General features: G+C 35.8%; 2 pseudogenes across 1 annotated transcript; both read left to right on the forward strand.

The window, feature by feature from the left end:
• The first annotated feature begins 350 nt into the window (after positions 1-350).
• Positions 351-9,548, forward strand: LOC132179600 (protein SIEVE ELEMENT OCCLUSION B-like; annotated as a pseudogene). The gene is made up of 7 exons (XR_015911902.1): positions 351-647; positions 988-1,107; positions 6,788-7,215; positions 7,358-7,452; positions 7,539-7,669; positions 8,351-8,818; positions 8,963-9,548. The product of XR_015911902.1 is annotated as a protein SIEVE ELEMENT OCCLUSION B-like (transcript).
• LOC148586483 (uncharacterized) lies at positions 1,618-3,467 on the forward strand (annotated as a pseudogene).
• Positions 9,549-16,862: the final 7,314 nt, after the last annotated feature.

Genomic DNA, 16,862 nt, shown 5'->3' on the forward strand with positions numbered 1-16,862 from the left:
ATTACCTGTGGACAAGATCTTAGGCATGTTTATAAGGAATGGACAATCCTCTCTTATTGAACTAGTTTTATGAGGTGAGTTAAGTTCACGAATTTCTTCACTTAACTCATCTGGAACACTCTATGATCGTACAACGGCCCACTCTATGGACATTGATACGATGGTAGCTAGTTAGCCTTTTTGATACAAGCCCAGAGTAGAACTTACTCTTAAAAACCAGCTTACAATGAGAGTGTGCCCAAAAGCTTATATACACATGGTTAAGATTATTTTTAACACATGTGAGACACACTAGGATCGTAACATGTAATATAGGTTGTGAAATTGGGAAAGCATACCAGCTAGCTCTGATGGCTATAAATAGGGAAGGATACCCCATTGCAGCAACACAAGCCAACTTCTTTTTCTTCTTCCCCGACGAGCCTAAGAGTTTCAATATAATATTACTCAACCCTATGGAAACCACATTGCAGCAAGCCGTGAAGGGTGAGCCCACGAGCCTGTTTAGCCTGTGTGACGACAAGATCAAGAATGAAATTTGTGCAACTCATGTCCATGATGATGAAACCTTTGACTCCGAATCTCTTTTCATCATAGCAGGAAACATTCTTAAACGAGCCACCCATATTGCTGATAAGGTTCTTAAGGTATATATGTTTCTATCACTATAAGATGTTTTTTTCTTTCCGTCTTAGTGTCTTTTTTGGATTCACTATTTTCGTGACATTTTCTAGATAAATAAACCTCATGATCAGCCTTGTCCTCTTAGGAATGGCAAAGAGATGAGCATTAAGATTTTATTCTAGATAAGAACAAGTACATGGGAATGGATGAAGTTTTTTTGTTTTATTTTTATTTTTATTTTTTATTTTTTAGTTTAAATTGAGGCAGGAGACAAAGCTTTTTTTTTTTCTTTGTTGTTAAATTTCTCCATATGGATCTTTGATTTTTCAAACTCATAATTTTTTATCGCTTATTATATTATAGGGTTCTCAGTCACACCAAGAGAACTTGGAGAAAAAGGTGCCCAAAGCCAACTCGGAGGAAAAGGTGCCCAATGCGAACTTCAAGCCCCCACTATGCATTCTCAATCAACTTTTCGCCGAGGTAATAACAAAGAAAAGTATTTTCCCCCAATATTGAAGTTTTTTTTTCTTTTCCTTTTTTTTTTTCCATCGTTTTTTTTTTTTTTTTTTGTGCATAAATTAGGAATAAGATGAATGTGATCATTTTATAGTTACATTAGCAATTTACATAATACAAATTTTTAACACGTGTATAAACTAAATAAACTAGCTTTTCTGTTGAGTAAGTTAGTTAGTTTTTAAGTTCAAGTTGTTAAACTGTTTTCACAGTTTCAGTTGCTTCATTGGAAGCTTGTATATAAGCTTTCTTGCTTCTGCTTGTAATTCATGCGAGTTTATTATGATAATGAAGAACTTCTCTTCTTCTCTGCTCTATCTACTTGCTTCTTCTTTCTTCTTCTCCTTCTGTTCTTCTTCCACATACAACATGCTCTGTTTTCCTCTTGATTCTATTCATTCTTGAATAGTTTGACATGGTATCAAAGCCATAATCACAAACTGTGATTTCTTTGCATATTCTGGTCCATCTCCAATGGCAAATTGTTCACCATCTTCCGCTCATGCAAACATTCCACCTGAATTTTCACCAAACATTTCCCCTGTATTCTCTACTTCACTGGCAGAAAATCAACCACACAACCATAATCTTTCTAACAATCCTTTCTTTGATCCTTTCGAAAATACTCGTCCCATTGATCCATCTAGCCCACTCTTTCTTCAAAGTGGTGATAATCCTGGACTTTTATTGGTTCCTCAGCCACTCACAAGAGAGAATTATAGCACTTGGAGCCGTGCTATGCTTGTTGCTTTGAGTGCAAAGAACAAGTTGTGTTTCATTGATGGTTCACTGCCAAAACCATCCATTTTTTAGAGTTATTACCATGCATGGGTTCGTTGTAATGATCTTGTAGTTTCATGGATCTTGAACTCAGTTTCCAAAGAAATCTATCCTACTGTGATTTACATCACTTCTTCCGAAGATATGTGGCTGGATCTCAAAGATAGATATTCTCAAAGGAATGGTCCTCGGATTTTTCAGTTGCAGAAAGCTATTTCAGTGGTTGCTCAGGAGAATTCCACTGTAAGTCAGTACTATACTCGCATCAAAACTCTTTGGGAAGAATTAAATAATTACAGGCCTATCTCTATGTGCAATTGCTGCCATTGTGGTCATATGCAATCTATTCTTGAACTCTTTAATCAAGAACGTGTCTTACAGTTTTTGATGGGCTTGAATGATTCTTTTTCTGCTGTTAGAGCTCAGATTCTATTAACATCTCCTCTTCCTTCAATTAATAAGGTTTTTTCTCTTATCATTCAAGAAGAAAAACAAAGAGAAATATGTGTGAGTTCCATTAGTCATGATACTTCCTCTGCCTTCATGACTAAATCAACCTTGTCCAAACCTTCTCCTTCAATTCATCCTGAACCTGTTGCATATATGACCAAAACTTCACCAGGGCCTAGGTTTTTTAAGCAAAACTATAGGAGAGATTGTCCCATGTGTTCACATTGTGGAGTAGCTGGTCACACTATTGAAAAATGCTACAAAATTCATGGTTATCCACCTGGTTTTAAGCTCACTCGAACCAGACCAGTGTCACATTCAGCCAATCAAGTGCAATTGCAAGGAACTGACCTTAGTGGTCCTATTTCTCATCCTCCTCAGTTGAGCAATTCCATTCAGTTGAATAATTCTTCTCAGTTGAGCAGTCCTCAGTTGAGTGGTAATCAGTTGTCCATGATTTCTGCTCAATGTCAACAACTGATGAATCTACTAAATCAGCATCAATACCCTCAATCATCTGCCAACTCTGTTGTTGGTAATTCAGGTATACTCAATCCTAAGTATTCTGTTTTTTCTGCATATGTTAATATAGCTTCTCATTCAAAACAGAAAAATAAATCTTGGATTATCGACACTGGAGCAACTGATCACATGATCAGTTGTTCATCTATGTTTACCACCATCACTGCTACTGTATCCACTCATGTTAAACTACCTAATGGTTCCATAGCTATTGTCACACACATTGGTACTGTTACAATTTCAGAAACTCTTACACTAACTGGAGTTTTGTGTGTTCCTTCTTTCACTTTCAATTTGATTTCAGCTAGTAAACTCATAAAGTCATTACACTGTTGCCTTCTATTTCTTGCTGGATATTGTTTTATATTGAGTTTACACAATTGGAGAACGATTGGGGTGGGTGAAGAAGTTGCTGGTTTGTTCTATTTGATGCAAGCAAACAAGGTTTCAGCCAATGCATCTGTTTCAGTTCCTTGTATTCCTTCTTTTGTCAAACATTTGTCTTTTAATTCCATAAAGGACCCCTCATGTGATCTGTGGCATTACAGATTGGGGCATCCTTCTCGGTCTAGAATAAGGTTGATACAAAATATTGTTCCCTCTATTTCTTGTAAACAAGATTCGATTTGTCCAATTTGTCCATTGGCTAAACAACACAAATTACCATTTCCTGTTAGTAGTTCTTTTTCAAAGTCTGCTTTTGATTTACTTCATTGTGATGTATGGGGTCCTATGGCCACCAATTCCCTTAATGGATCCAGATTTTTTCTCACCATTGTAGATGATTACACACGGTTCACTTGGGTCCATTTGATGCAACATAAGTCTCAAACTTCTTCCATCATACAATCCTTTTCTAATATGGTTCAAACTCAGTTTCAAACTAAAATCAAATGCATCAGATCCGACAATGGTACTGAATTTCACATGAGAGACTTCTTTTCTGCCCAAGGCATTATTCATCAACTAAGTTGTGTAGAAACCCCACAACAAAATTCTGTGGTTGAAAGAAAACATCAACATCTTTTGAATGTAGCTAGATCCTTAAGATTTCAGTCCAACCTTCCTTTACCTTTTTGGGCAGATTGTGTTTTGACTGCAGCTCATATTATCAATAGAATTCCAACACCCCTTCTATCCAATAAATCTTCACATGAACTATTATTTTCTGTTGTGCCATCTTATTCACACCTCAAAGTGTTTGGATGTTTAGCTTATGTTTCAACTTTGTCTAGAAATAGAACAAAGTTTGATCTAAGAGCTACACCTTGCATTTTCATAGGTTATCCATATGGCATGAAAGGACATAAGTTTTATAATCTTCATAATCATTCTGTTTTCATTTCTCGAAATGCCATATTTCATGAAACCATATTTTCTTATGCTTCTTCTCTAGGTCATTCCTCACCTTCAATGCATATGCATGATATTGTTTCCCCTTCTATTTCTTTTCCAATGCCTCCTGACACAGAATTCTTTGATTCCATACCATCAAACATCCAACCACCTCCTATTGTTCCATCACCAAACCACAATTCTGCAGATACATTATCTTCCTATTCTGATTCTACAGACATCATTTTACCTATTCATTCTAAATCTGCAGAAATCTTCACTTCTCCTTCTGCAGACACAACTTCACATTCTGATTCTGCAAACAACTCATTTTCTCCTTCTGCAGACACCATTTTCCAGGTTCCTAGTTCTGCACCTTCTCCTATTCTTAGAAGGTCAGATAGGATCAAACACAAACCTAGTTACTTGCAAGATTATCATTGTAAACTGGTTTCTACTTGTTCACCTCAATCGGCTTCAAATGTTGACAACTCAAGTAAACCTTATATCCATTGTCCAATTTCATTTCTTATGATAACTTGTCTTCTTCTCATAAGCATTTTTGTCTTTCCATTTCATCTCAACCTGAGCCTAAATTTTATCATCAAGCTGTTAAGAATCCACTTTGGTGTGAGGCTATGAAAGCTGAGATTAAGGCTTTGGAGGAAAATAAAACTTGGGTAGTCACTGATTTGCCTTCTGATAAACATCCCATTGGTTGCAAATGGGTTTATAAAGTGAAGTACAAATCTGATGGAAGCATTGAAAGATACAAGGCTAGGTTGGTAGCCAAAGGGTATACTCAATGTGAAGGGTTGGATTTTCATGAGACCTTTTCACCTGTTGCTAAGATGACTACGGTTAGATGTTTTCTGGCACTTGCTGCAGCAAAGGATTGGGTTTTACATCAATTAGATGTAAACAATGCATTTTTGCATGGGGATTTAGATGAAGAAGTGTACATGTCTATGCCTCCTGGTTTTGGCACTAAGGGGGAGACAAAGGTTTGTAGATTAACTAAATCCTTGTATGGATTGAAGCAGGCCTCTAGACAGTGGTTTTCAAAATTTTCCACTGCATTGATTCAGCTTGGTTTTACACAGTCCAAGGCAGATTACTCCCTGTTCACTCAACTCAAAGGATCTTCCTTTATTGCTTTGTTAGTTTATGTTGATGATGTAGCTATTGCAAGCAATGATCCACAAGCAGTGTCCTCTTTCATCTCTCTTTTGAATGAGAGATTTAAGTTGAAGGATTTAGGGCCTTTAAAATACTTTCTCGGTCTTAAAATAGCTAGGTCTATAGAAGGACTTTCTCTTTGCCAACGAAAGTATGCTCTTGAAATCCTAGAGGATTCAGGTTTATTGGCTGCTAAACCTGTTAAATTTCCTATGGAACAAAATTTGAAACTCTCAAAGGATGAAGGTGATCTCCTTTCAGATTCCACAAGCTACAGAAGGTTAGTTGGCAGGCTACTTTATTTGACAATTACAAGACCAGACTTAGCTTTCTCAGTTCAAATATTGAGTCAGTTTATGGACAAGCCACGGCAACCTCATCTAGATGCTGCTCATCGAGTCCTGAGATACTTGAAAAATTCTCCTGCTCAAGGCCTTCTTTTCTCTGCCAAATCAGATTTCATCTTAAGGCTTTTTCAGATTCAGATTGGGCAGGTTGTTTAGATACTAGAAGGTCTATCACTGGTTTTTGTGTGTTTCTTGGTGATTCACTTGTGTCTTGGAAGTCTAAGAAACAGCACACAGTGTCAAGATCATCTGCTGAGGCAGAATATCGAGCTCTTGCTTCCACATGTTGTGAGTTGATGTGGCTGACTTCTCTTCTCAAGGATTTCAGAATTCCTCATCCACAGGCTGCTCTTTTGTTTTGTGACAGCCAATCAGCTCTTCATATTGCTGCAAATCCGGTTTATCATGAAAGGACCAAGCACATCGAAATTGATTGTCATCTAGTTCGTGAGCAAATACAACTTGGACTCATTCGCACTCTTCATGTTAATTCCCATAATCAACTAGCTAATATCTTTACTAAAAGCCTTGGTTTCAAGGACTTTTACAGATTGCTGTCCAAGATGTTTGTAAAGGATATTTATCATCCTTCACATCCATCTTGAGGGGGAGTTTTAACACGTGTATAAACTAAATAAACTAGCTTTTCTGTTAAGTAAGTTAGTTTTTAAGTTCAAGTTGTTAAACTGTTTTCACAGTTTCAGTTGCTTCATTGGAAGCTTGTATATAAGCTTTCTTGCTTCTGCTTGTAATTCATGCGAGTTTATTATGATAATGAAGAACTTCTCTTCTTCTCTGCTCTATCTACTTGCTTCTTCTTTCTTCTTCTCCTTCTGTTCTTCTTCCACATACAACATGCTCTGTTTTCCTCTTGATTCTATTCATTCTTAAAGTTTTTTTTTCTTTTCCTTTTTTTTTCCATCTTTTTTTTTTTTTTTTTTTTTGTGTGCATAAATTAGGAATAAGATGAATGTGATCATTTTATAGTTACATTAGCAATTTACATAATACAAATATATGTGCAATGTCAGATGGCATGCCAGGCACCGGGTGAGGGTTTTGCGTACAAAACAACGAAATCAATACTTACTAAACTTTCAAGCTATTCATGGGATGCCAAGGTTGTGCTGACACTTGCTGCTTTTTCTTTTGAGTACGGGAATTTTTGGCACCTTGCCCAATCATCGGACCAACTAGCTAAATCAGTGGGAATCTTGAAACGAGTACCAGAGGGCCTTCAAAAATACAAGAACTCGATCGATGAACTTAACGCGGTGATCAATGCCACATTGGAAGTCATTGAGTCCATCTTTAAGTTGCAGAGGCTATCTATGATCTATGATACAAAAGATGTACCAGCATTATCAATTGCCATGGGCCATATCTCAGTGGACGTCTTCTGGGCTACCATAACTATTGTAGCTTGCACCACTCAGATGTGTTGTATTAAAAGTGATGAGTAAGTTGAACACATAATATATTTGTTTGTTGGCTAATTTATAGGCCTTCTATATAAATGTGTTGGCAGAATAAAATAGTTGAACACATAATATATTTGTCTGTTGAATCTAATGCAAATGCTCGTGGTTGCTTGATTTCAGGGAGAAGACACGAGAGTTATCGCCCTTTGCCGACAAAATCAACTCCACCCTAGTCTTTCTAAAGATGCGGATCGAAACTTGCTATAAACAAATAGGTGAATTTTTATTCATAAGGAACACATCCAACATAATGACTTAAAATATGCAACAATACTGAGAAATTGTTTCTTGTTTACCACAGAGCAAATCAAAGCTTATAGGCAACTCAAGAAAATCATCCGTACACATACCGAAATCATGGAGGTTTTGAAGGAGTTGATTTTTGCCAAGGATAATTTGCAGGAAATTTTTGATGGTTCTACAAAACAACGGGTCAGTTCTATCAGCATACTTTTCAAAAAAGCTTTCTCAATTTTTGAACATATAAAATTGCTTCAATAATCATTAAGACGGTAAATTGGCTGGGTCGATCTTCTCTTTTCCGATCTTCGTCGAAAGATTTGCATTCATCAATGTATACTTGACTATAGTCATGGTTACACCCCATAACAATTTGTTGGCTGGATTTTCCAGCAAGACACTCCAAGGGCAGTAGATTAAACATGGGAAACACAAGAGAATAAGAAGAATAACTTGCTTCAGAAATTCTGCAGAAAATGAGTAAAAGACAAGAGAAAAAACAGGGAGAGAAAGAGCTTTTTCTAAAGAGAGCTTCTAGCTCTTTTCCAATTCTGTTTTGTTTTTCTTTTTTTTTTTTTTTTTTTTTTTTCTTATGCAGCCACACAATACAAAAGACAAAAGAAACCTTTTACAAAAAGAGTTCTAGAACCACACACGTGGCTTCACAAAACACATTTTCACCTACTATAAACTAGAGTTTAATAAACACAACCAAAGATAAAAGTTGACAAATCAAAGCATATTAGTTTGTAACACAATTGCTTGCAATAGTTGAATATTATGGCAATTCATGATCTAATTAATTATGTGCAATAGCTCTATAAAGAAAAATATATATAATTCTTAATTTTCATAATTGTGCTGCACTAACAGGTTAGCATCGAGGTGCTAAGAAAGAATAATGTTCTATTGTTCTTTTCCGGCCTGGACATCTCCATTGATGACATCTCGATTCTAAAGTCAATCGATGATGGAATACGGATGAAAGACCAGTATAAAATTCTATGGATCCCAATTGTAGAGAAGTGGACCGATGAGCTGAAAATGAAGTTTGAGACATTGCAGTCTAAGATGTCGTGGTACATAGTGCAAAGTACTGAACCGATAGTAGGCATAAGGTTTATTAAGGAGGAGTGGAAATTCGAGAATCGGCCTATCCTTGTCGTGATGAACCCACAAGGGCAGGTGGAGCACACGAATGCACTCCACATGATTCGAGCGTGGGGAATGAAGGCCTTCCCTTTCACTAAAAAGTTTGAAGAACAGTCGTTGGTGGTGAAGGAATCGAATTGGTTCGGAGATATAATGGTTGGAATTGATCATCCAAATTTGCAAGAATGGGTAAAGTCATTTTAAAAAAAAAAAATTAAATTAAATGCATATACGTACATTCATAAAACATTTACATGCACACACTTTCTCATTGCAAAATTCATAACGTGCATTCAAATGAAACTTGAGGTTTGACATATCTTGTACATTCAGATCAAAGAGGAGAAGTATGTTTTCTTCTATGGAGGCAAGGACAACGAGTGGATCCAACAATTTGGCAGGAAAGCAACTTCCCTAGCAAATAATAAGGAAACAAATATTTCCATAAATTTTCTTTGCTTAGAAAATGGTAAGAAAGGGGAGAATGACGTCAGGATCCGAGGGCAATTCTGGAGCAAAATAGAAAGCCTTTTCTTCTCCGCCAAGACTTACAAAGAGACCGAACAGAACACTGTAATGCGAGAAATCCAAAAGTTGCTTTCCTTCAAGAATGAGAGTGGATGGGCTATACTGAGCAAAGGGTCTAAAGTGGTGGTCAGTGATATTGGAACGAAAATTTCCAAGGCCTTGGATGACTTTGAAAAAGAGAAGGGAAATGTGCGTGATATGGGCTTTGACACTTTTTTCAAAACCAAGCTTGATCAAGGGGATCACCCTTGCTGCAGTGTTGACATCCCATTCATTGCTGGAAATATTCCTAATCAAATGAAGTGCCATCATTGTCTCCGTGTCATGGAGACCTATCTCAGTTTCAAGTGTTGCCACATTAATTGACGGTGCTATGAACGCACTGCATTAGATGGAAATCTCTCTATATATATCTACTAATTAACATATATCGCTACCAATAAATGGCGTCTGTGCTAAGTTGTAATAAATATCACTAGTAGTATGATGAAGTTGGTGTGTAATATATACTACAATAAAAGCGCGTCTTGATTTCGTTTGAAGTCTTCAGGTTTTTATTTTATTTTATTTTTTTTACTATTTGCTACAAGTAGGAATCTGTATGGGTTTTGCCAAGCTGGTTGAACATCATGCGAGCTGAAAATGCTGGTTCGAGTATGGCTCGAACCAATCGTTCTCAAGTACTTTCTGGGCAAGAAACGAGACTTCTCCTCCAAGCCAGGCTGCCAAGGGAGGAGTCCAGCACCTCCTTGCCTCCCTCCTCCTCCCCCTTCAATTCCTTGGTGACCTATTTGCTCGCAAAACTAGCCTCCTAGAGCGTCGGGAAGAAGTGGAGACGTGAGATAAGTCCGAGATTGACATTCTCTCTCAATTCCTAAGCCATAGTTGTGTTCTTTGCATCAGTTTTCCCAAGGTAAAACTTACAAATTTTGCATACCCAAAGTTTTCTTTTAAAATCATTCTTGAATATATTGTTTGATTGTTTGAATGATGTAGATTAATTGAGATGAATCATTTTAAAAATAATATATGCTCTATTTATACAATGGTTTCCGAAGAAAATAGTTTATATTTTACATGATTCTTATGTTTGATTTTTTCTAAATAAAAGTTATGATCTTAGATGACATGTTTGTGATTTTATGCATTCAATCAACGTTTTAAATAAACACACCCGCGTACACACAGTACTAATTTATCTTATGATTGTATTGATTTGTAGGGGTGGGCACAGGTCAAATGAGGTTGGGTATTGGGCATTTTTGGTACCTGCCCCACAGGTTGCAGGTATTAAAAATGAGGCCCGCAACCCGGCTATAATAAACAATATTGGGCGGGTTTTAGGTTTTGCGGGGTGGGGCGGAGCGAGGCGGGTGATGTGGGTTTGTGCAGGTGACACGGGTTTGGAACCCGAGAGAGCTACAAACGAGACAGCTAGAGAGAGAGGGAGAGGGCGAGAGCCGCAGGAGAAAGAGAGAGGGAGAGAGGCGCTGATGAAAAGGAGGCGCAAAGGAGAAGTGAAAATTCTAAAACGACTCCAAATGACACCTATCCAAATGTCTAGGTGTTTCATAAAGATTATGCAGACATAGATCTAACCTAGCAGTTAAAAATCAACCAAATACAGATATGAAATAAGCAATCAAGAACACAGATATTTGGTTACGAAGAGGAAACAATTTAGAGAACTCTCTAAATGTAAAACCTCTCCGGGGCAACTAAACCCATGAAATCAATCCACTATAAGAAGAATAAAGAATACAAGAAGAACTACAAAACCTTTGACTCTTCCTTGCACACGACAAGTGACCCACTTGACTTCTACCATAGTAGCCATTTCTAGAACATTTGACACAATTCTTCTATAAGATTTCCTTTCACCGAAACTCCGATTGGCTTCACGTATTTAATCTTTACTCACAAAAACTAGAACAATATCTCTCTATAAGCTCTCTGTATTTGCTCTCAAAATACGTACATATAATCGGCAAATCAGATTGTTTAAATAGAAAACAAACAGCAATTTAGCGGCCGTGTCCGAACAGGGATAAGTGGGTGTCCAGACACGGCTAGGGTTACATATGCATAAACCTGTGGGGTCCGGACAGCCAAGCCATGTGTCTGGACCGACCATGCAAAGTGAGCTTGCTAGAAATTAGGTCCGGACCCAACTTCTGGCGGTCCAGACAGGCATTCTGGAAATGTTGTCCAGTCTTGATCAACAGCTCTGATCGATGGACATTTGTAGTCCGATTGAGCTGAAATTTTTGCAGGGACATTCATGACACATGAATCTACATTATGAACGGTGGAGATTGGATTCTGAGCATTCTATATTAGTGTTTGAGCTTATGAACAGTAGCCTCTGCATTTTGGAACTGAATTAAGCCAACACAAGAACTAACAAACTCCCCCTTTAGCAATTCAGTGACAAAACCAAAATGCCGAGACAATCCCATCAACTTCCCGTATTTACTCCCTCTTTTTGTCACAGAATGATAAAATGTCTTAATGTTTCCTGAAACACTTCATAAAATACATCAAGGCATATGTGGAACAAGAATACGTAAATAAAACTCATGAAAAAAAATGACGTAGAATGTAAGATCATAAAGAAACATCAGCAAAACTCTCCCTCAATGGATGACTCGATTATCAACAAGAAACTGGAAAAGCAAAAACATGTTTCTCCCCCTCAAAAGTCAAATGAACACACATGATATATATATATATATCAATGACTCATGTATTGCACAATGAATATCTCAAACATGCTCCAAATATGCAAAATATACATGAAACTAGAAATGGCAAGAAACTCAAATTGCTTAATCCAAGCAAAGAAAAATGTTCCATTCAACCCATGCTTATGTAGTGTGTGTGTGTGTAAGCCATCCAAAGAGAAAAATTTCAAACTTACAATACGAGGAAAAAGTTTCACCACCATTAGGTTTTGACAAGTATATCAAATCAAAAGTCAAACCTTATCATACTAGGGCCTAGCCACTCTCATCCTATACATTTCTCTTTGTAATACATTTTGCACAAATTTGGCACAGTAAAATAAATTCTTTTTTGAATATGATCTTTTGATTTTATTTGTTTCACTATCTTGTTTATTTTTCTCTTTGAGAAAGTGCCCTTAAACTTTTGGTGCTTATCACAAAAGAGAAAGCAGAAATTTTTAAGCCCTAGGTTCAACTAGCATATGGCCAATTTGAAAAATATGACTACTCAAAAACCTCATATGGTTACCTAACAGACCTCACAAATAAAGTGAAACAAAACCTTAATTTAAGCTTAATTGTGCACAAGAAATAAAGCATAGACAAAATGTACCACATAAGCTCAGGCTTTAAGTAGCCACAAACACAAGTCCATTGACACAAATTTTCATCTTATGCATATTAAGAACATTCCAAGACGCAAGGAATTAAATTCATAAAAAGCAAGATGAGAAATTAATGGACTATCTAGGTGCATAAGACAAAAGAAAGAAAAGAAAACAATCAAAGTAACATATTTTTGTCTTTTTAAAATTTTTCACAAAAGAAATGTACATGAACAAAAACAAATGCAAAACAAACAAAAATGTAATGCATAAAGAAAAAACAACATGTTTGAATTGAGATTACAACAGGCAATACATGAATGTCCTTTAGCATTAAACTTTCATCACATCTTATAGGTCCCACTACAAAATAATGATTTTGTTTAATAACTACTTCTAGATCTTCACAAGACATTACACATTCATGAACACTTGATTAGCAAGTAGACAAAAATCTTGGTGGTCCGCACACAACATCTCATCTATAAGCCTTTCAAAGATCATAACATATGAATTTCTTGAAAATTCCTTTATGAATATGCCTCATAACAAGAATCTCCAAACAAACATGTATACATTTTTCACACAAAAAGTGTAACAACAAAAAAATTGCAATGCATAAACTAGAAAGCGAAAAACAAAAAAAAAATGCAAAGCAAAGAAAAACAGCATGTTCTAAGATTTTCAAAAATAAGCAAAACAACAATTCCTAGACATGTTATTTACTCACCTAAATTTAGGTGAGATCACTACCACTCCCCTTCAATGGGTGAATGGTATCAACCTTCTTAATCCAAACTTTCTTCATATTGGGGATAAATGTGCGACTCTTGTCCAAATCATTTAACTGGATGATAACACCCCTTAGCATGTTGAATAATTCTTCATGACTATTCCTAGAACGAAAATAATCTCTTTTTGACTCATGATTATTCAACTGAAAACAATTAGGGCGAATATGCCCAATCTTACCAGAATGATGACATGTAGGAATGAACCTTTGAGAAGGTTGGTTCCTTGCAATGTAAACAAAGTTGAAGTTGCTTCTAGGTAAAAAGTGCTCAACACTAGAGTACTTACCTTTCTTACCATTCTTACCTCTTGAGGTCGCAGTGGCTGTTTTTTTTTTTTTTTTTTTTTTAAAGACTTCTTTTCCTCTTCTTCTTGAGGAGTGAACAGCAACTAGCTTATCTTTATCCAATGGCTTTTCCAAGTTTTTTGTTTCAACAAAAACTTTCTTGGAAGAAGAAGCAAGGTTAGAGGAATGAGCAATAATCTTGTCAAAATCAATCCCAGGTTTATCACAAGTAGATTTTTGGGTATGCAAAATTTTGTCAAGATTATCATTAGAGAATTTTTTCAATAGAGTTTTGGACTCCTTTAATTCATTCTCTAATAACTCAACTTTATTAGCAAGATCATGATTTTCAGATTTCAATGTTTTACACAAATCAAGAGAATCACTTAATTCACCAATTATCTCATCTTTATCATGTTCAGTCTCTCTGAGTTTCTTTAGATTCTTGGAATTAATAACTTGTAGCTCAGAGAATTTCACAAACAACAAATTATAAGTCTCCTAAAGATCAATTTCATTATCAGAATCATAATCAGAATAATACTGTTTATTAGAAGATATAATAGTTTCAAAACAATCAAGAGTTTGGGACATCTAGAAAGTATATAGGATTACACTCAGGAATTTAATCCTTTGACAAAGTGAACCCACTCTGATACCAATTGAAAATTCTAAAACGACTCCAAACAACACCTATCCAAATGTCTAGGTGTTTCATAAAGATTATGCAGAAATAGATCTAACCTAGCAGTTAAAAATCAACCAAATACAGATATGAAATAAGCAATCAAGAACACAGATATTTAGTTACGAATAAGAAACCATTTAGAGAACTCTCTAAATGTAAAACCTCTCCGGGGCAGCCAAACCCAGGAAATCAATCAACTATAAGAAGAATAAAGAATACAAGAAGAATTACAAAACCTTTGACTCTTCCTTGCACACGACAAGTGACCCACTTGACTTCTACTGCAGTAACCCTTTCCAGAACATCTGGCACAATTCTTCTATAAGATTTCATTTCACCGGAACTCCAATTGGCTTCACGTATTTAATCTTTATTCACAAAAACTAGAACAATATCTCTCTCTAAGCTCTCTGTATTTGCTCTCAAAATACGTACATATAATCGGCAAATCAAATTGTTTAAATAGAAAATAAACAGCAATTTAGCGGCCGTGTCCAGACAGGGATAAGTGGGTGTCCGGACACGGCTAGGGTTACATATGCGTAAACCCATGGGGTCCAGACAGCCAAGCCATGTGTCCGGACCGACCATGCAAAGTGAGCTTGTTGGAAATTGGGTCGGACCCAATTTCTGGCGGTCCGAACAGGCCTTCTGGAAATGCTATCCAGTCTTGATATTGAGCTCTAATCGATGGGCGTTTGTGGTCCGATTAAGTTGCAATTTTGCAAGGACATTCATAACACATGAATCTACATTATGAACGGTGGAAATTGGATTCTGAGCATTCTATATTAGTGTTTGAGCCTATGAACAGTAACTTCAGCATTTTGGAACTGAATTAAGCCAATACAAGAACTAACAAGAAAGAAGAAGAAGAAGAAAAAAGAGAGAGGTGCTGGCCACGGAGTGCATTATAATTCCTTCAATCCCTACGAGTCTTATCTCTACTCTTTCTCGAGCGTTTCAATGAGAGAATATAGATGTTCAGTTTATGTGGAGTTCATGCTGGTCTTTTAATTACTTTGTAGTACAAGTCTCGATTGTGAGTTTATTTATGAGGAAGTAATTAATGGAATAAAGTACTGGAGCAGAGAAATATTTTATGGCATTAAATTAGCATAAATATTTTAAAGTATATTGCAGAAAAAAAAAAAAAAAAAACTTTTACATCTCGGAGATAATGTTATTTACAAATTAATGGCTTTAAAGTTACATGTTACGATGTATATAGTACGTTTCTAAAGAAGCTTTCTTTAACATTATAATTTGACAGAAACCTCTCATGGAAAGTTTAACCCAAGTTAATTATTGGAAACCTAGAAGGTCTAAACAAAATTATTCAGAGTATAATCTTTTATCCCAAAGATATGCACATTGAACTCAATGATGTACGTAAAATATCAAATTTTAAATCAAAAGGGAGTTTCAAACATCATATGAGTTTTCTGGCAGAAAAAATAGCTATTAAAACAATAAAATAAGAAAAATTTAAAATTCTCTATACCGATCTTGTCAAACAATACATTGGGATGAAGAAATAAAATTTCCTAAAATTAATAAATAAAGTCCTTTGTCTTTCTGATATATTAGGAAAGATAAATAATTGGTGTCAATATTTTTTCAATATTTCTCCCATCTCATCTTACAAATCAACAATTGATTTATGGACTTATGTAAACTCTACACAAGTCAAAGGTAGATTATACAAATTTAATGGTTGATGTATAGAATTTGTAGGAGAATATGTGAGAAATATAGACAAATTATTGACACCAATCATTTCTCATTACAAAATGAGCTTTTAAATTTGGAATTGCAAATATATATATATAACCGGTTTTATGAGATGAGTTAGGCCCACAAATTTTTTTTTTGGTATCAAAATCTACTCCAAGATGAATGGAGCCCACACCACTTACCCTGTGACAAGGACGAGAAAAAATAATGACATGCACGTGATGGAGGGTATTGAGGAATAATCTCACATTGCCTATGGACAAAACCTTACACATATTTATAAAGAATTGGCAACCCCTCTCCCATAGAACCGGTTATACGAGATGAGTTACACCCAATAATTTCTGCATGGTATACTGCATGTTAAATCATCACTTTTCCCATAAGTGTAAACTATTAGGAAGAGATAAATTTAATCACTTAATCATTACTTTAACACTCTCTCCTCATATATGTGCTCAAACTTCATTTTAATAAGTAAGGCTCAACACATGAAATATTTAATTTAAATGAGGAGTGATTTGAAGGAATTAAGGTTCAATCCTATGATCTTTTGCTTTGACATCGTGTTAAATTACCACGTATCCCAAAAGCTTAAGTGGATATAAAGAGATAAATTTAACTACTTAAGCATTAATTTAACACTCTCTCTCATGTATGGGTTCAAACTCCCTTTTAATAGGTGAAGCCAACACGTGGAATATTTAATTTAAATGTGGAATGATTTGACGGAATCAAGGTTTGATGCAGATCAGAATGCTTGGGATTACATGAGGAAGACCCAAGCAGATATAAGCACTACAAAAAATAGGATGATTACTGACGTGGCAAATAGTAACCAAATTTTGCCACGTCAGTAATTATTGATGTG

Source organism: Corylus avellana, chromosome 4, assembly GCF_965113065.1.
Source record: "Corylus avellana chromosome 4, dhCorAvel1.hap1.2, whole genome shotgun sequence".
NCBI lineage: Eukaryota > Viridiplantae > Streptophyta > Magnoliopsida > Fagales > Betulaceae > Corylus > Corylus avellana.